A 15,644-nucleotide genomic window follows, 5' to 3' on the forward strand; every position below is an offset into this window, starting at 1 on the left:
AAATACATAGAATACAACGGGATACATTGAAATACAATGGGAAAAAATAGAGAATATAATAAAATACATGGAATACAACGAGATACATTGAATTATAATGGAAAAAAACAATGAATACAATGAAATACATGAAAATACAGTGTAATACGTTGAAATTACATTGAAATATATTACAAGAAATGTTCTTCTACATAGCGAAAGATAAAGTTGTGGTGTGGATGTCACGTGGAATTGCTCTGGATTGATGAAGTTGATTTGAAACTAAATCAGGGGAAGGCAAATCAGATGGAATAACAAGCTTTGGTTGCAATTGCGGAGGCAGTTGTAGCTGTTGTTGTTGCACGCCGGAAACAACTGTCGTCGACACTAAAACAGCCATCGCAGGTGGCGAAGATAAATCCACAAATCCTCCTTCCTCATGCTTCTGCTTCATTACCCCAAGAGTCATCTGTTAAAATTGCTCCTCAGTGCCCCTTTACATCAATCTATCTTCTTATTGAGTTCATCAATTGCAATCAATCTTTCAACTAGAGGAGGGTGAGAATACTGATAAGCCGAATACCAGGGATCTGTGTTCATAGCCGACAAGTTTTCTTCCTACAAGATCTTGTTACAGGATATTAGTTGCACATAATATCACCAATAAAGTGTTTGGTAGGATTTTGAATCTTTCATACTTTACACAAATCCGGTGGAAGGGGGAGGAGATCAGAAATTTTAATGGGATGGGGAAAGAGAATGAGATATATCAAAGTAGAGAGAGAAAGAAAATAGTGTAACTGATTAGCGTATTTAGTGGCGTAGGGCTAAGAAGTAACCAACATTAAATATTTTGCTATAAACCTTAAAAAGTATCTATAGAATATAATTTTTTAAATGGTATTTATTTAAAATAAATAAGGTGTTAACTTTTGCTATAAGAGGTATAAATTCCTATATTCTTCCTAATTTCCTTTTCTTTGTTTTTTTTCCTTTTTCTTTTCTTTAATTAATTAAAATCCTACTCTAATCTATTTTGTAGAAATTAAAATTCTTTATTTATTTTTAACATTAAAACAACTAATTAACTTAAAATTAAAGAAAAATACTTATTTTAAGGCTAAAATCTAAATATGTAAAAATAACCATTTTTGTGATTTTTTGCTCAATAAAATTAATTCCTACATGCAAATTGAGCCTAAGATGGCATGAAATTAAAACGTGATAATTTTTTATGATTTTAAAATATTAAAAATACATGGAATGTAACTAAATAAAGAAAAACTCCTAAAAATTAATTAAAATTATTTTTGGTCTATTTTTAGGAGTTATTTTCATGTAGGAAAAAAATTAGGTGCTCACAGCTGCCCCTCTTTGCTCGAAAATATGAAGAGTTTTCGAGCAAATATAAAGTGAACAATTACGAGCAATTTTTGCCAATTTAAAACTCCATTTGGAAACATTTTGGAAAAGATTGACCGAACCTTGCTTCGGAGGTTGCCTACATATCCTTGGCTATAAAGGAATCAGTACAGTGTAGCTCTGAAAGTTTTGGTAGCTGGGACTACCGAGAAACTGTGATTTCACTACTGTTGTTGGTGTTTCTGATTGCTGAGCTCCTTATTACACCAAAATGGAAGATGAAAAGCTAAACTAGCTAAGTCTATCAACTACGAGTTACAAAATTCCTATCTATAAACCTTCTAAAGCTTGATCTTGAGTATTGGTCAGCTCTTCCTGCAGACTCTGATCTGAATCTTGATGCTCGTTAGCTGCAAACGCTGGTTCATTCTTCTTCAGTTTCTCGAATCAAGGTGGAACATGCAAAACTTGTGACTTCAATCATATCTTGGGCAGTCCGCATTTTTTCCGCTTCTATACTTCAAGTTCAACTTCTTTTCTAGTTCTTCCTTTCTTTTATTAGGGTTGAGACTTCTTCTTTTGGGTCATCTCAAATCTTATGTCTCACAGTAAAAACCTGTTCAGGCACCAAAGCAAACAAACAAACGAAATTTTCTGCCCCAGTTTCACTAGGAAAATTTCGTGAGTTATTTCTAAACTAATTCTTTATTGAAAGCAATAAAATCAGAATTGCGTATCCTTGGGAAAAAAAGATTAAGGAGTAGGAGCCCTATATTTATAATGAAATCAACTAGGAAGTGGAGACCCTATGTTGGAAAAAGGACTAGGGAGTGGAGACCCTATGTTGGAAAAGGGACTAGAGAGTGGAGACCCTATATCTAAAATAAAATCAACTAGGAAATGGAGACTGCATGTTAGAAAAACGACTAGCAAGTGGAGACCATATGGCTAAAATAAAATCAACTAGGGAGTGGAGACCCTATGTTAGAAAAGCAGACTAGGGAGTGGAGACCCTATGCCTAAAATAAAATTAACTAAGGAGTGGAGACCCTATGTCTAAAATAACTTCAACTAGGGAGTGAAGACCCTATGTTGGAAAAGCGACTAGGGAGTGGAGACCTTATGTCTAAAATGACTTCAACTATGAAGTGGAGACTCTATGTTGGGAAAGCGACTAGGGAGTGGAAACCCTATGTCTAAAATAAAATCGATTAGGGAGTGGATACACTATGTTGGAAAAGCAGACTAGAGAGTGGAGACCCTATGTCTAAAATAAAATCAACTAGGGAGTGGAGACCCTCTGTTGGAAAAAAACATAACTAGAGATTGGGGACCCTAGGCTACCATGATTTTGAAATTTTCTTCTTCTTCCTTTTTTTATATAAAAATAAGTAAAAATGCAGGAAAGAATTCGGAGGAGACTTCCCTTTTGGATTGATTATTGCTGCAGAGCTGTTTCTAGCCCTTGCGCAGTTTCTCTTTGGTTGCACCTGCTTCTTGCAAGGTTGCTTTGAATTGCACTTGTTTCATGTTTTCAAACAAAGAACAATTATTAGTTTGAAACGGTGGTTGGTATTGTGGCCTTGATTGTTTCAATCACTTGATCCCGGCCCGGCTTCTTTGATGAAGATCTCAATTGTAATTACTTGTTTCCTGGGGACCGATTTCATTTCAGGCCCTGAGAACCTCTGGTTGTTTCCAGATTTTGCCATGACAGTTGGTCGGTGGAACTCAACCTTTTCAACTTTATTTTGCCTTCGTAGGCCTTTCACTTTTGACTTCTTTTTTTTTTCTCTTTTTTTTCTTTTAAAAACTTCTGAGCATTGGGGGACTTTTGGCTCCTCAAACTTTGTCACAAAGGCTAGTCGCGTGGGACTTAACCTTTTCCAACTTAATTTTGCCTTTGTAGGCTTTTCATTTCTGGCTTCTTTCTTCCAACTTTAATTTCAGATCATTCGGGTACCATGGCTTTTCAAACTTCTAACGAGATGGTTAGCCACGTAGGACTCAACCTTTTCAACTTTATTTGCCTTTACAGGCACTTCAATTTGATTTTCTCCTTCCAAGAGTTTTGATTTCAAAGCATCGGCCGCCATGGTCAGTCGAGGCTGGGTGCCTTTTTGCATATTAGCTTGTATCAAATGAGAATCATGTAAATCAGTCTTGCTATCTCTTCTTTGCCTTAGTTTCGGAATAGAGTTAGATCGAAAGGGATTCAAAGAAAGCAAACAAGGCAATGGAGAATGAGTTTAAACAAGATGTGTCCATTTCGGGGAAAGGAAAGGACTTATCTGAAGTACATGCCGATTTCAATGAACATGACATGTCTTTTGGACTAGATGCTCGACCCGTGTAAACCGTCAGACTCTCAAAGATTCATCACATCTTTTGCCTCAAAATCGAGAAACCTTGCCAGGACTCTGTCGATGCTGATGGATGTAAGGATCTTCTTTTTGATCAGTGGTGCCCTTTGCGGGTTTTCACTAGTTGATCACTCTCATTTCTCTTCACACCATCACCTTATAGTGCTCTTTGCGTGTTTTCACTAACAAGACTCTCATTTTCCATTTCTCTACTTAATGTCGCCTTATGGTGCTTATGTGAGTTTTCACCAACAAGACACTATCATTTTACTTCTCTCATTTTGATTGCATCGGACCCAAGTAGCTGCGTTCTCCGATCCTTGAACATTCTCACCGATTGATCGGAAGGACTTGAACAGGGTTTGGGTAAAAAGAATTTGGACCGAATTACAACTTTGGAACCATTCAGGCGGGATTATCACCGAACCATTATAATATCTGCCCCAGTTTCAACTTTTAGGGAATTTGGATTTTTGTTTTGATGTGACTGAACCCCAAAAAGAGGTTGTCTACGTATCCTTTCGGAATCAAGTCGAACGTAATTCAGGAAACTTGATTTTTTATTTTCATTTGTTTTTCTGTTTTGTTTTGTTCTCTTTCTTTTTCCTTTCCTTTTTCCTCTCTCTTTTTTTTCATTTCATTTTCTTCCTCTTTTCTTCCTCTTTTCTTTTGTATTTTTTTTTCTCTTTCTCTTCTTTTTATTTCTGTCTTTTTTCATTTCATTTTCCAATAACACTTTCAGGTTCCAAAGAGGGTAATCCAAGAATGGGAGCAGGCTCAAAGGGTTTGCAAAGGATTGATAGTGTTTGGGTAGCAAGAGTGAAAGCCTTCGCCATCCCAACCGGAGAATATTAGTACTATATGAAGGATCAACATAGTACCTTTTGACTGCATTTGCATTGGCAGTTGTTTCAAGGACATTTCCTTCGATGTGTCCCAAGTACAACGCACTCTTTTGGAAGTACTCTTGTTGCAATGTATGGACCTTTCCAATTTGGAACCAATTTTACTTCAGCTGTTCCAAATCTTTGTTTTATTTCCTTAAACTTATCCTCATTGTGATCTAATTCTTGATTCATTACTTCGAGGTCTGACAGCTTTTCAGGATCTGGGCATAAAATCCGCAAACATGTCATGTTATTGAAATCTGCATTTAACATAACTGAAAAGAAAAATAAGAATAGTGACAAGACTAAGAAAAGAGATATTCCTAGACAATGAAATATTAATTTCATTTGATTTTTTTGATTTTTGAATTTTTTTTCAATTTTTGAAGATAGAAGGGTTTACATCGGAAAGTAAGACAATAAAGTAAAACATCCGGATCACACCCTGAGATAATCCGAACGCAGAAAGGACAGCAAGACTAGCTACCGAGACTCTTGTCTGATGGGGAACTTTCAGGCTTGGTGACTATTTTTTGGCTTTTCTTCTGTCTCGACAATGGCTGTGATGGCCTTCAGTGCCGGATCAAATTTCCCAGCTTCACAAATCATTCAAACTATTGGCCCGATGTTGTGGGCAGACAGCAGATTGTTCATCATATCATGAGCTTCTTCATCCCGAAAAACAATTCTTTTAGCTTCAATCAAATCTTCAACTGCTCTTTTGAGGGTCCAACAGTCCTCTGTACTGTGTCACTGCTCCAGAGTGGTATTCACATCTAGCATCAGCTCGGTGCGACGGGGACTTGGGGTTCGGCCGGTTCGGGGCCACTGGCTGCAATAGATTTGGCCCGATTAGCCTTTGGAACAAGCTTGAATACGATTCACCAATAGTGGTGAACTGATTCTTTATGAAAGGCTCTCCTGGGCAAGGATTGTACTGGGGAACATTTGGTTGGGGATTATATGCAGCTTGGTAAGGATGGGCATTTATGGGAGGTCGGGCTTGGTTTTGTATATGATGTTGTGGACGCGTGTAAGGTTACGCGTTCACCACCGCATAAGGAGGTGGTGCCACGGCATAAGCAGCATCTTAAAGGGGATAATAATGTTGAGGGGCCTCAGGAAGCGTATATGATTGGCTGAATGACCTGCGGGTCCCCCTTGAGCTTGAAGCCATCATGGCTCCCTCTTCACTTCCATTGTTGTTCATCAAACCCTCCGAACCATTCTGAGCAGCCTGGGATGTGGCCTTAAAAGCAGCATGACTCAAGATTCGACCCGTTCTTAAACTGTTTTCAACCATTTCCCCAATTTTGATAGCCTCAGCGAACGGCTTACCCACAGCAGACATCATGTTCTGGAAGTAGTCAGCCTCTTGGGCTTGTAGAAAGACCGTGACCATTTCAATTTCGTCCATTGATGGCTTTACCCTGGCAGCTTGCTCACGCCATTTGACGGCATATTAGCGGAAGCTTTTCGCAATTTTCTTTTTCAAATTGGACAAAGAGTTTCTGTCGGGAGCAATGTCCACATTATATTGGAACTGGCGGATAAAATCTCGGGTCATATCGTCCCACACATACCAATGGATAATTTCTTGATCCGTATACCACTCAGAAGTGTTTTCGGTGAGGCTTTCCCTAAAATAGTCCATTAGCAGCTCCTCTTTTCCACCAGCACTCCTCAACTGATTACAGTATTGTTTCAGATGAACGACCAGGTTTCCGTGCCCGTTGTACTTTTCAAATTTTGACATCTTGAAGCCAGCTGGCAAGTGGACATGGGGAAACATACAGAGGTCAGAGTATGAGACACTCTTTCGGCCACTCAGATCTTGTATGTTTTTCAGGCTTTGTTCTAGGCTCTTCATCTTCCGAACCGTCTCCTCTTGCTCGAGATTTTTAACAACCTTTTCTTGCTCCCCCGAGAGATCATATTGCGGAGATTGAGTGAAAGAGTATGGGGTCACATATGTTATTTCTGATAGAAGTTGTGGACCCTAAAAGGTGAACATTGGAGGCTCAACATACGACTGTGGTAAAGTTAGTTGTGTTCTGGTGCAGATTGGTGCTATAGAGAACAATATTGGAGGTGCCCAGGAAACTGGCGTCTGGGGGCGAACCACAGAAGGCATGCCAGGAGCATTGAACGGTATTGGAGGGTGCACGCATAGGATGAGCGGGTTAGGCACAAGGGCGTTGGTAACCTCCCTAGACCTGGGGATCAACTCTGGGAACCCAGGGATTGCACTTGGCGGTTCCCTACCATTAGACCAGGCGTCCCACATTTCCAATATGCGGAGACGCAACATCTTATTCTCTTCAGCAGCTGCTGATTCTAGCTGCAGAATAGCCGATGTCGGGCTATCCTCAGGATCGATGATTGGTAGATTGCTTGTGGAGGTTCTCTGTACCTTTGGATCTTGTGAAGGAGGGGAGGCTAGACTACCAACAAAATCAACCACTAAAACCTGGCTAGTTTGCACACCCAACAACCTTGTTAGTTTTTTAGACATTTAACATATAGAAAATCGCACGTTTGGATGCAATGCACCTAAACAGTTAAACGTTTCTACCATGTGTTTGAACGGTTGCATGTTTCATCACGGCCTTAGTTAACCCTTTCAGTATGTACCCCTTTTCTTTTATTTTTGCCTCTCTTAATCACTCTTGATTTTTTTTCATTTCGTTTTTGTCGCTCTTTTATTTTTTTGGCACTATCTTTTCTTTTCTTTTTTTGTTTTTATCATTCTTTTATTTTTGTCACTCTCTTTTTTTCACTCAATTTTTCTTTCTCTTTTTTTTTAATTTATTTTTCACTCAATTAATTATATGGCTATGATCGAGTTCGATAGGAGTTGCCTACATATCATGACGCCGCATGAATCAGATCTTGCATAGTTCGGGAAGATCGAGAAAGAAGTAAATAAGCTAACTCTTTTTTCTTCTTTTTTTACGTTTTATAAAACTCAGGCCAAGAAAGCTTTAAAAAAAGAATAACATATTTGAGTTTTGAAATTTCTTTTTTTCTTTTGGAATTTTCTAAAAAAATGCTTTTAAAAGATTTTTACTTATCTAAAGCAGACTACGATGTTCTTGAATTAATTCTTTTTCAGTTTGAGATTATTCCATAATCTAATTTGAACTAAAGTTAGTGTTCGACTTAATCAATATCAGTATCCAAATGGGCCAATTCAAAGTCGGGTTTGCAAACAAAGCAATAGCATCTCGATTTTACAGATTTAATGCCTTTGCATACATGGTCATAATCCCATTTAGATATTTTAATATTAGAAAAAGGGAAATCGTAACCAATACATTCATTACAGTAGCCATTTAACTGCATCAGATACCTAATACTAGTACTCAACATATTCTCCATTTTTAATACACAAAATGACCTCTTTGATACTGTACAAATGTAGCCGAAATTAACTTCAAGCTCAGGATTCTTAAAATGCCAAAAAACACCACTGGCCTATATTCATATAGTCCAAAACAAATTGAGCCATAAAGTTTACATGTGATGTAATTAAACAATCATAATAATAACAATATCTCAGCAAATCCAAACCCAAATATCATGAGCTCAACAATTGAAATAATTGGTTTTCCAAACACACATGTGGCAGTAAATGCAAAGAGAACATCAGTAAACAAATTTAAAAGCTGAACATGAGGGCTTCGTGAATTCAAATAAACCAGTAACACGAATAAATTCAAATTCTTTCAATTATGAATTGGACAAAGGGTCATAGATGAGTATGGCATACCTTAAGCAAAAATCAACAGAAGAATGACCGAATAAGGTCTAAATTTTGAAGCTGGAGCTCAGCCACTAAACGCAGAATCAGCAGCCAAAAATCAACCGCAATCAACAAATGAACAGCAATCCAATTTTCTGAAATTTCTTTTGAATTTTTTTTTTTGAAGAATAGGACCTCGTACAGAACCTTTCGACGGCGATGAACAAACGACACACTCGAACAGGTTTCAAGCGAATTCCATCGGTGAAAACAAAAATCTGAAACTGAATCGAAGCAACACAAAAGCCGCACAATTATCGGAAGGGTCTGTTTTTGTGAGGTGAGCTGAAGAAGAAGAAAGAGAGCTTTTAGGGTGCGCCATTTTTTTGGGTCTTTGAGAGAGGAGGGTATCTGATATTGTGATAATATGTTAGGTCTGGGGTATAAAAAAAGGAAAAGGGGTAATGGGTTAATGGGTTAATGGGTATTTGTATTGGAATTGGGCTGGGGTTTAAAATTAATTTGGGTCATTTTAGAATTTGGCCTAATTTTAGAAGAAATAACACCAAAAATATATTCTTCCTAATTTCCTTTACTTTGTTTTTTTTCTTTTTTTTTTCTTTAATTAATTAAAATCCAAAATTAATCTATTTTTGCAGAAATTAAAATTCTTTATTTATTTTTAACATTAAAACAACTAATTAACTTAAAACTAAAGAAAAATGCTAATTTTAAAGGCTAAAATCTAAATATGTAAAAATGACCATTTTTGTGATTTTTTGCTTAATAACATTAATTCCTACATGCAAATTGAGCTTAAGATAGCATGAAATTAAAACGTGATAATTTTTTATATTTTTCTATGATTTTAAAATATTAAAAATGCATGGAATGCAACTAAATAAAGAAAAACTCCTAAAAATCAATTAAAATTATTTTTGGTTTATTTTTAGGAGTTAGTTTAATGTATGGCAAAAATTAGGTGCTCACAGCTGCCTCTCTTTGCTCGGAAACATGAAGAATTTTCGGGCAAAGATAAAGTGAGCAATTACGAGCAATTTTTGCACATTTAAAATTCCATTTGGAAGCATTTTGGAAAAGTTTGACCGAACATTGCTTCGGAAGTTGCCTACATATCCTTGGCTATAAAGGAATCAGGTCGGTGTAGTTCTAGAAGTTTTGGTAGCTGGAACTACCGAGAAACTATGATTTCATTGCTGTTGTCGTTGTTTCTACTTGCTGAGCTTTTTATTACACCAAAATGGAAGATTAAGAGCTAAACTAGCTAAACCTAACAACTACGAGTTACAAGATTCCTACCTATATACCTTCTAAAGCTTGATCTTGAGTCTTGGCCAGCTTTTCCTGTAGACTTTGATCAAAATCTTGATGCTCGTTAGCTGCAAACGCTGGTTCATTCTTCTACAGCTTCTCGAATCAAGGTGAGACATGCAAAACTTGTGACTTCAATCATATCTTGGGAAGCCGCATCTTTTCTGCTTCTATACTTGGAGTTCAACTTCTTTTCTTGTTCTTCATTTCTTTTATTAGGGTTGAGACTTCTTCTTTTGGGTCATCTCAAACCTTGTGCCTCATAGTGAAAACCTGTTCGGGCACCAAACCAAACAAATGAACGGAATTTTCTGCCGCAGTTTCACTAGAAAAATTTCGTGAGTTATTTCTAAACTAATTCTTTATTGAAAGCAATAAAATCAAGATTGTGTATCCTTGGGAAAAAGAGATTAGGGAGAGAAGCCCTATATTTATAATGAAATCAACTAGGGAGTGGAGACCCTATGTTGGAAAAGGGATTAGGGAATGGAGACCCTATATCTAAAATAAAATCAATTAGGGAGTGGAGACCTTATATCTAAAATAAAATCAATTAGGGAGTGGAGACCCTATGTTGGAAAAACGACTAGTGAGTGGAGACCATATGCCTAAAATAAAATCAACTAGGGAGTGAAGACCTTATATTAGAAAAGCAGACTAGGGAATGAAGACCCTATGCCTAAAATAAAATTAACTAGGGAATGGAGACCCTATGTTGAAAAATTAACTAGCAAGTGGAGACCCTATGTCTAAAATAACATCAACTAGGGAGTGGAGACCCTATGTTGGAAAAGCGACTAGGGAGTGGAGACCCTATGTATAAAATTACTTCAACTAGGGAGTTCGACCATATGTTGGGAAAGCGACTAGGGAGTGGAGACCCTATGTCTAAAATAAAATCAACTAAGGAGTGAAGACCCTATGTTGGAAAAGCGACTAGGGAGTAGAGACCCTATGTCTAAAATAAAATCAACTATGGAGTGGAGACTCTATGTTGGAAAAGCGACTAGGGAGTGGAGACCTTATGTTGGAAAAAGCGACTAGGGAGTGGAGACCCTATGTCTAAAATAACTTCAACTAGGGAGTGGAGAACCTATGTTGGAAAAGTAGACTAGAGAGTGGAGACCCTATGTCTAAAATAACTTCAACTAGGGTGTGGAGACCCTATGTTGGAAAAGTAGACTAGGGAGAGGAGACCTTATGCCTAAAATGACTTCAACTAGGGAGTGGAGACCCTATGTTGGGAAAGCGACTAGGGAGTGGAGACCCTATATCTGAAATAAAATGAACTAGGGAGTAGACACCCTATGTTGGAAAAGCGACTAGGGAGTGGAGCCACTATGTTGGAAAAAGCGACTAGGGAATGGAGACCCTATGTCTAAAATAACTTCAACTAGGGAGTGGAGACCCTATGTTGGAAAAACAGACTAGGGAGTGGAGACCCTATGTCTAAAATAACTTCAACTAGGGAGTGGAGACCCTATGTTGGAAAAGTAGACTAGAGAGTAGAGACCCTATGCCTAAAATAAAATCAACTAGGGAATGGAGACCCTATGTTGGAAAAGCAGACTATGGAGTGGAGATCTTATGCCTAAAATAAAATCAACAAGGGAGTGGAGACCCTATGTTGGAAAAACAGACTAGGGAGTGGAGACTCTATGTTTAAAACAAAATCAACTAGGGAGTGGAGACTCTATGTTGTTAAAGCAGACTAGGGAGTGGCACCCTATGTCTAAAATAACTTCAACTAGGGGGTGGAGACCCTATGTTGGAAAAGCGACTAGGGAGTGGAGACCCTATGTCTAAAATAACTTCAATTAGGGAGTGGAGACCTTATGTTGGAAAAGCATACTAGGGAGTGGAGACCCTATGCCTAAAATAAAATCAACTAGGGAATGGAGACCCTATGTTGGAAAAGAAGACTGGGGAGTGAAGACCCTATGTCTAAAATAAAATGAACTAGGGAGTGGAGACCCTATGTTGGAAAAAATGTAACTAGAGATTGGGGACCCTAGGCTACCATGATTTTGAATTTTTTTGTGCTTCTTCTTCTTCCTTTTTTTTTCTATTTTATTTTTTTTAAGAAAATAAGTAAAAATGCAAGAAAGAATTTGGAGGAGACTTCCCTTTTGGATTGATTATTGCTGCAGAGCTGTTTCTAGCCCTTGCGCAGTTTCTCTTTGGTTGCACCTGCTTCTTGCAAGGTTGCTTTGGATTGCACCTGTTTCATATTTTCAAACAAAAAACAATTGTTAGTTTGAAACGGTGGTTGGTTTTGTGGCCTTGATTGTTTCAATCACTTGATCTCGGTCGGACTTCTTTGATGAAGATCTCAATTGCAACTGCTCGTTTCCTAGGGACCAATTTCATTTCAGGCCCTGAGAACCTCTGGTTTTTTCCAGATTTTTCCATGACGGTTGGTCGGAAGAACTCAATCTTTTCGACTTTATTTTGCCTTCGTATGCCTTTCACTTTTGACTTCCTTTTTGTTCTCTCTTTTTTTTCTTTTTTTTTTCTTTTTTTTTTCTTTTAAAAACTTCGGAGCATTGGGGGACTTTTAGCTCCTCAAACATTGTCGCAACGGCTAGTCGTGTGAGACTTAACCTTTTCCAACTTTATTTGCCTTTTTAGGCCTTTCATTTCTGGATTCTTTTTTCCATCTTAAATTTCAGATCATTTGGGTACCTTGGCCTTTCAAACTTTTGCCGAGATGGTTGGCCACATGGGACTCAACCTTTTAAACTTTATTTGCCTTTATACGCACTTCAAATTGATTTTCTCTTTCCAAGAGTTTTGATTTCAAAGCATCAGCCGCCATGGCCAGTCGAGGCCGACTTATGCCCCTGACGAGGTTGGGTGCCTTTTTGCTTATTAGCTTGTATCAAATGAGAACCATGTAAATTAGTCTTGGTACCTCTTCTTCGTCTTAGTTTCGTAATAGAGTTAGACCGAAAGGGATTCAAAGAAAGCAAACAAGGGAATGGAGAATGAGTTTAAACAAGATGTGTCCCTTTCGAGGAAAGGAAAGAAGGACTTATCTAGAGTACATGCGGACTTTAATGAACATGACATGCCTTTTGGACTAGATGCCTGACCCGTGTAAACCGTCCGACTCTCAGAGATTCATCACATCTTTTGCCTCAAAATCGAGAAACCTTGCCAGGACTCTGTCAATGCCGATGGCTGTGAGGATCTTCTTTTCGATCAGTGGCGCCCTTTGCGGGTTTTCACTAGATGACCACTCTCATTTCTCTTCTCATCATCGCCTTATAGTGCTCTTTGCGAGTTTTCACTAACAAGACTCTCTCATTTTCAATTTCTCTACTTAATGTCGCTTTATGGTGCATGTGTGGGTTTTCACCAACAAGACTCTCTCATTTTGATTGCATCGTACCCAAGTAGTTGCGTTCTCAGATACTTGAACATTCTCACTGATTGATCGGAAGGACTTGAACAAGGTTTGGGGTAAAAAAGAATTTGGACCAAATTACAACTTTGGAACCATTAAGGCGGGACCATCGCCGAACCATTATAATATCTGCCCTAGTTTCAACTTTTGGGGAATTTGGATTTTTATTTTGTTGTGACTGAACCCCAAAAAGAGGCTGCCTACGTATCCTTTCGGAATCAAGTCGAACGTAGTTCAGGAAACTTTGTTTTTGATTTTCTTTTGTTTTTCTGTTTTGTTTTGTTTTCTTTCTTTTTCCTTTCCTTTTTCCTCTCTCTTTTTTTCATTTCATTTTCTTTATCTTTTCTTCCTCTTTTCTTTTGTATTTTTTCTTTTTCTTCTTTTTGTTTACTTTGTCTTTTTTTCATTTCATTTTTCAATGACATTTTCGGGTTCCAAAGAGGGTAATCCAAGAATGGGAGTCGGCTCAAAGGGTTTGCAAAGGGTTGATAGTATTTGGGTAGCAAGAATAAAAGTCTTCGTCATCCCAACCAGAGAATATTAGTACTATATGGAGGATCCAACATAGTACCTTTTGACTGCATTTGCATTGACAGTTGTTTCAAGGACATTTCCTTCGATGTGTCCCAAGTACAACGCACTCTTTTGGAAGTACTCTTGTTGCAATGTATGGACCTTTCCAATCTGGAACCAATTTTCCTTAAGTTGTTCCAAATCTTTGTTTTATTTCTTTAAACTTATCCTCATTGCGATCTAATTCTTGATTCATTACTTCGAGGTCTGACAGCTTTTCAGGATCTGGGCATAAAGTCCGCAAACATGTCATGTTATTGAAATATGCATTTAACATAACTGAAAAGAAAAATAAGAATAGTGACAAGACTAAGAAAAGAGATATTCCTGGACAATGAAATATTAACTTCATTTAATTTTTTTGATTTTTGATTTTTTTTCAATTTTTGAAGATAGAAGGGTTTACATCAGACAGTAAGACAATAAAGTAAAACATACGGATCACACCCTGAGATAATCTAGACGCAGAAAGGATAGCAAGACTGGCTACCGAGACTCCCGTCTGATGGGGAACTTTCAGGCTTGGCGACCGTTTTTTGGCTTTTCTTCTGTCTCGGCAATGGCTGCGATGACCTTTAATGCCGGATCAAATTCCTCAGCTTCACAAATCATTCCGACTATTGGCCCGATGTTGTGGGAAGACATCAGATTGTTCATCATATCATGAGATTCTTTATCCCGAAAAATAATTCTTTTAGCTTCAATCAAATCTTCAACTGCCCTTTTGAGGGTCCAACAGTCCTTTGTACTGTGTCCCACTGCTCCAGAGTGGTATTCACATCTAGCATCAGCTCGGTGCGATGGAGACTCGGGGTTCGGTCGGTTCGGGGCCACTGGCTGCAATAGATTTAGCCTGATTAGCCTTTGGAACAAGCTTGAATACGGTTCACCAATAGGGGTGAACTGATTCTTTCTGAAAGGCTCTCTTGGACAAGGATTGTACTGGGGAACATTTGGTTGGGGATTATATGCAGCTTGGTAAGGATGGGCATTTATGGGAGGTGGAGCTTGGTTTCGTATATGATGTTGTGGCCGCGTGTAAGGTTACGCATTCACCACCGTATAAGGAGGTGGTGCCACGGCATAAGCAGCATCTTGAAGGGGATAATAATGTTGAGGGACCTCAGGAAGCGTATATGATTGGCTGAATGACCTACGGGTCCCCCTCGAGCTTGAAGCCATCATGGCTCCCTCTTCACTTCCATTGTTGTTCATCAAACCCTCCGAACCATTCTGAGCAGCTTGTGGTGTGGCCTTAAAAGCAGCATAACTCAAGATTCGACCCGTTTTTAAACCGTTTTCAACCATTTCCCCAATTTTGATAGCCTCAGCGAACGGCTTACCCACATCAGACATCATGTTCTGGAAGTAGTCAGCCTCTTGGGCCTGCAGAAAAACCGTGACAATTTCAATTTTGTCCATTGATAGCTTTACCCTGGCAGCTTGCTCACGCCATTTGACGGCATATTCGCGGAAGCTTTTCGCGATTTTCTTTTTCAAATTGGACAAAGAGTTTCTGTCGGGAGCGATGTCCACATTATATTGGAACTGGCGGATAAAATTTCTGGCCATATTGTCCCACACGTGCCAATGGGTAATTTCTTGATCCGTATACCACTCAGAAGCATTTCCGGTGAGGCTTTCCCCAAAATAGGCCATTAGCAGCTCCTCTTTTCCACCGGCACCCATCAACTGGTTATAGTGTCATTTTAGATGAGCGATCGGGTTTCCGTGCCCGTTGTACTTTTCAAATTTTGGCATCTTGAAGCCAGCTGGCAAGTGGACATGGGGAAACATACAGAGGTGTGAGTATGAGACTTTTTCGGCCACTCAGATCTTGCATGTTTTTCGAGCTTTGTTCCAGGTTCTTCATCTTACGAACCATCTCCTCTTGCTCGAGATTTTTAACAACCTTTTCTTGATCCCCCAAGAGATCATATTATGGAGGTTCAGTGAAAGAGTATGGGGTCACATATGTTATTTCTGATTGAAGT

At 38.5% G+C, this 15,644-nt stretch overlaps 1 long non-coding RNA gene across 1 annotated transcript; it reads right to left on the reverse strand.

Moving 5' to 3' along the window:
• Positions 1 to 241: 241 nt before the first annotated feature.
• Positions 242 to 8,771, reverse strand: LOC104249215 (uncharacterized). The gene is made up of 2 exons (XR_716666.2): positions 8,364 to 8,771; positions 242 to 606 (listed from the first exon to the last, which is right to left on the reverse strand). It is a non-coding gene; the product is annotated as an uncharacterized lncRNA (long non-coding RNA).
• Between the last annotated feature and the right edge of the window lie 6,873 nt (positions 8,772 to 15,644).

The sequence above is a fragment of the Nicotiana sylvestris genome, chromosome 6 (genome assembly GCF_000393655.2).
Source record: "Nicotiana sylvestris chromosome 6, ASM39365v2, whole genome shotgun sequence".
Taxonomy (NCBI): Eukaryota; Viridiplantae; Streptophyta; class Magnoliopsida; order Solanales; family Solanaceae; genus Nicotiana; species Nicotiana sylvestris.